At 37.6% G+C, this 5,665-nt stretch overlaps 1 pseudogene; it reads left to right on the top strand.

Annotated features, from left to right (window-relative positions):
- Positions 1 to 2,795: 2,795 nt before the first annotated feature.
- Positions 2,796 to 3,195, top strand: LOC113254690 (60S ribosomal protein L32-like; annotated as a pseudogene).
- Positions 3,196 to 5,665: the final 2,470 nt, after the last annotated feature.

Consider the following 5,665-nt stretch of genomic DNA (forward strand, 5'->3'; position numbering starts at 1 on the left):
ATATTTATTTAGCAATATGCAAGTAATATACAATAAACAAGTAATACATCAAAGCACAGAGGCTTGACCAACTAGTTATTATTTGGGTACAGGGAATATCCTTTTAACTGAATCTGGAAGAATGAGTAGTCTTCCAGACGGAGAACTAGTAGAAAGGCATTCTTAGAGAAAGAAACAATGTATGCAAAGTCACTGAGTTGTCTATCTCTGGTATCCAGGTCAAGGGCCAAATGCTCAATTAATGTTTGTTGAATACACTCATGAATGAGTTAAAAAGAAACATAATTTCATTCTCTCTGACTGTTATTTATCTATGTTTTTGTCACTAAAAGCTTGTGATAACAGCATAAGGATATATTACAAATATTCAAATTAATTTTCTATCAGTTACATCTTAAATGTTACTTCTTAAAATCATCTTGCAATTTCTTAATTTCATCAGTAATTGGTCAGTAATTTGTTGAAGGATTAATATAAGAGGAATACCCCTCAGAAATTACCGAAGGGTATTAATTCTTTACCTTATATCTTAAGGAACAAGTGACATTAGACCAAGAGCCCTTTGTCTACTCACCAACTATAAAACAAAAGAAAGAATGTAATTGAGTTTGGACACTTTTTCTTTAAGAAAAAAAAAAAAAACCTACTACAAGGAGATCTTTGATACAATTTAGGCATCTTTTAAAAAGATTTGATTGCTGTTGTTTATTCTTCCTAAAATAATAAAGTGATATATTGGCAATACTGATTGTAAAATTGATATTAAAATCCCTGTACAATTACTTAATTCCTGAGTCATTACTTAACTTTTTTACATCCATAAAGACTGAAGTCCATCATCCTTTGTCAGCAATTAGGAGATGGAAGGTTTGGATGGAAACTTGGTAATGTTTTTCTAATCTAATGATAGTTGACAGAAAAAAAAATGTCTACTGAAAGGAAAAGCAGAGGGATACAATCTCAACCAAGGCGAGATTTAATTTATAGATGGAACTTAAATTCAATGAGATATTTATCATTAATATAATAGCAACTAAAAACCATTTTCTAGCCATTTTACTTACTAAATACTCTATATTAAGACTAGCAAAATGTTATAGATAAGGCAAAGGGCTCCACACAAGGTATGAAATCTAACAGAAGATCCCCAGATAGGGGTGACCCAGTGACTCAGTCAGTTAATCGTCCGACTCTTGATTTCAGCTCGGGTCATGATCTCAGAATTGCGAGATTAATTCCTAAATTGGGCTCCATAATCAGTATGGAGTCCCCCTGGGATTCTTTCCCTCTGCCCCTCCCCACCCTCTCTCTCTCAAATAAATAAATAAAATCTTAAAAAGAAGAAGAAGAAGAAGAAGAAGAAGAAGAAGAAGAAGAAGAAGAAGAACCCCACATATCACCAAAGAGTTATCTTCTGAACCTCAATAAGGGTGAATAGAAACAAAAGAGCTCTGGCACCAAAGAGTACCTTTACATGTGAAATGTACTTTTAATTGTGAAATGTCAAACTTCTATTCAAAAGAGCAGAGTTGGTCATATCCATACCAAGGGAAAATCAAATGGATCATTGTTTGCTGTACAAACGGAGGTTTTGCAAAGTAGAGATGAATTCTGAGAAAACTGAGTGATCACATGCATATGGACAGTTACTCATGCAGACTCATAAGACTTCACTGCGGAATCAGCACCATATCAATAATGCAAACTACGATTTACAGGGGGAAAAAACTGTCATATTAAATCAATGTGGTTGATTTAAATTGGTTTTATACTTTTGTTTGTATTTGATTTGCAGAAGTCTTGGACATTAAAAGGGTTTATACCTAGTTTTATGTCTGTACATATTTTAAGGGTATTTTTTTAACAATCTTTTTTTTTTCCCCTTCAAAAGAGATATACAGAGGTACCTGGTGGCTCAGTCAGTTAAGCATCTGCCTTTGGCTCAGGTCATCGAGCCCCACACTGGGCTCCCTGCTCAGCCAGGGAGTCTGCTTCTCCCTCTCCTTTTGCCCCCCCTCCTGCTTGTGTTCTCTCTCTTGCTCGTTCACTCTCTATCAAATGAGTAAAATCTTTAAAAAAAGAGAGAGCAAGAGATACACATTCTTTGATGGAATATAGGGTGTAGCTTTGCTAGGAACTGACTCAGCATTTGAATTCCTGTGCAGATACACGTAGAGGGTGGAACTGTCACTCTGGCCAGAGTGTGCCAGGAGCTGTCGTGGCAGTTATGGTGGCCATTACAAGTTGTGAAAGTAGTACTCTACCCTATATATCAATCTCTATGAACCTGGTTGAAATACTTCTACCCTGAGGCAGGAATCCAACTCAGATGAATTAGGTTGAACTATGTAAAACTGCCTTTTTTGTAAGTCAAAAAGAGCCAAATATCAGCATTTTCTTATCATGTAACCTAATATATGCTCAAGCTTCTTTTCCTTCAAGGAGAGCCTGACCTAAAACAGCATGAATGCATCAAAATAGAGACCTCTTAACAAGCAACTAACCTTCTCTGATGCCATCCTGATATTCATCAATGCCATTCATTCAAAATAGAATTAAAAAGTAAAGGCTTTGGGGTGCCTGGGTGGTTCAGACTGTTAAGCATCTGCCTTCAGCTCAGGTCATTTCAGGGTCCTGGGATCGAGCCCCACATTGAGCCTCACATCAGGCTCCATGCTCATGCTCTCTCTCTCTAATAAATAAACAAAATCTTTAAAAAAAAAAAAAAGTAAAAGCTTTTTTGTCTCTTCCTCGGTGCTGCCTGTGGAGGTGGCAGCCATCTTCTACTTGGCATCATGGCCACCCTCGAACTTCTCATGAAGCCCAAGATCATTAAAAAGAGGACCAAGAAGTTCATCCCACACCAGTCAGACTGATAAGTCAAAATTAAGCACAACTGTGGAAACCCAGAGACATTGACAATAGGGTGCACAGAAGATTCAAGATTCAGATCTTGATGCCCAACATTAGAGCAAAAAGAAAACAAAGCACATGCTGCCCAGTGGCTTTTGGAGGTTCCTAGTCCACAACATCAAGGAGGTTGAAGTGCTCCTGATGTGCAACTAATCTTACCATGCAGAGATTGCTCACAATGTCTCCTCCAAGAACCACAAAGCGGCTGTGGAAAGAGCAGCCCAGCTGGCCGCCAGAGTCACAAATCCTAATGCTGGGCTGCACAGTGAAGAAAATGAATAGACGGCTTATGTGCACATTGTATCTGTGTTAATAAAACCATAAAACTATAAAAAAGCTTTTTATATAAAGACAATATAATGAAAAAAAACAGCTACTGAATATACTTAAATTCAATATAAAAAAGAAAGAAATCCAGAAGAAATATAAAATTAGACAATAAAAGTGGGACACTGGAGTTTTGAGAAGATGGTGGAACAGGAGGGCCATGAGCTCACCCCGTTCTGCAGATACACCAAGCTAACACCAAGATAACAGCTACATCTATGCAACTAACTCTGAAAACAACCTATGACTGGCAGAACAGACCTTCTACAGTTACCCACAGAGAGAAGGCTGCATAGAAAAGGGTAGGAGAGGCAGAGACACAGTTGGGAACCAAACCTGCACCACCACCATGTGACCAACCACAAATGGAAGGGACATCACAAGCATGGAGAAGTGAGAGGATAAGGTACCCCTGACATTGGGGACCCCTTCTGGGAAGACAATCCCGTAACACCTAGCTTGAAAACCACTGGGACTTAATTCCCGGACAGCCAGAGGGCAATAGGAAACTGAGTCCGCATCCTTAAGGAGCCAGTATACTAAATAACTTGGCCCCGAAACAGCACAGAAGCAGCAGTTTGAAAAGTGCCTGGGGTATATGTGAAGGAGATTTCTGAATAATCATAGAATATATGCAGAAGGGGAAGGGATCTGCAAGAGATTTCTCTGGGAACAAAAGTGCTCACAGGCACCATTTCTCTTCTCCTTCCCACCCCACTCCCCAGTCTAAATGGCTGGAAATTTGTGGGAATGAGTGCTAACACTTTACATCTTCATTTTTAACACCTCATGCCCCATCCTGGCATTCCCCTGAAGACCCACCCTGTCAAACTTTCCTGCTATGGCAGGCATCTCTCCAAAGTGGCTCCTGCACTGCCACACCAAGCAGGCAGCCCCAACCAGAACCAGTGCAACCCAGTGGCAAAAAACAGAAAGATTTTTAATCTAAGATCAGGAAAAAGAAAAGGGTGTCCACTCTCACCACTTTTATTCAACATAGTACTGGAAGTCCTAGCTGCAGTGATCAGAGAAGAGAAAAAGAAAAGAAAAGAAAAGAAAAAGCATCCAAACTGGTAAGAAAGCAATAAAACTCTCCATTTACAAATGACATGATACTATAAACAGAAAACCCAAAATATTCAGCCAAAAAACTTTGGAACTAATAAATGAATTCAGTAAAGTTGCAGGATACAAAATTAATATACAGAAATCTGGCGGCATTTCTATACACTAATAATGAAGTAGCAGAAAGAAAAATTAAGAAAACAAACTCATTTACAATTGCCACCAAAAAGAATAAAATATCTAGGAATAAGTTTTATCAAGGGAGTGAAAGACCTATACTCTGAAAACTACAAGACATTGATGAAAGAAACTGAACCCAAACAAATGAAAAGATTACCATGCTCATGGACTGGAAGAATAAATATCATTAAAATGTCCATACTACCTAAAGCAAGATTCAATGAAATCGCCTATCAAAATACCAACAGCATTTTTCACAGAATTAGAACAAACAATCCTAAATATTGAATATTTAGATATTAGAACAAGAAACTCTGAATAGCCAAAGCAATCCTGAGAAAGAACAACAAAGCTGGAGGTAACGTAATCCCAGATTTTAAGATGTACTACAAAGCTATACTAATCAAAACAGTATGGTACTGGCACAAAAAATAGACACACAGCTCAACAGAACAGAATAGAGAGCCCAGAAATAAACCCACACTTATATATCAATTAATCTACACAAGGAAGGCAAGAATATACAATGGGGAAAAGACAGTTCCTTCAATAAATGGCACTGGGAAAACTGGACAGCTACATGCAAAAGAATGGGACCACTTTTTTATACCATACACAAAAATAAACTGAAAATGGATTAAAGACTTAAATGCAGACCTGAAACCATAAAACTCCTAAAAGAACATAGGCAATAATCTCTTTGGCACTGGTCTTAGCAACATATTATAGGTATGTCTCCTCAGGCAAGAGAAACAAAAGCAAAAATAAACTTTTAGGACTACACCAAAACAAAAAGTTGCACAGTGAAGGAACCATCAACAAAGCAAAGAGGCAACCTACTGAATGGGAGAAGATATTTGTAAATGAAATATATGAACTAAGGGGTTAATATCCAAAAGACATTAAAAAAATTTACACAATTCAACACACACAAAAATAATCTGATCAAAAAATGGGCAAAGGACCTGAATAGACGTTTTCTAAAAAAGATATACAGATGGAAAACAGACACATGAAAAGATGCTTGGCATCATCAATCATTAGGGAAATGAAAGTCAAAACTACAATGAGATATCACCTCATACCAGTCAGAACGGCTAGTATCAAAAAGATAAGAAATAACAACTGTTGGCAAAGATGTGGAGGAAAGGGAATACTTGTACACTTTTGGTAGGAATGT

Source organism: Ursus arctos, unplaced genomic scaffold (genome assembly GCF_023065955.2).
Source record: "Ursus arctos isolate Adak ecotype North America unplaced genomic scaffold, UrsArc2.0 scaffold_4, whole genome shotgun sequence".
Lineage (NCBI taxonomy): Eukaryota > Metazoa > Chordata > Mammalia > Carnivora > Ursidae > Ursus > Ursus arctos.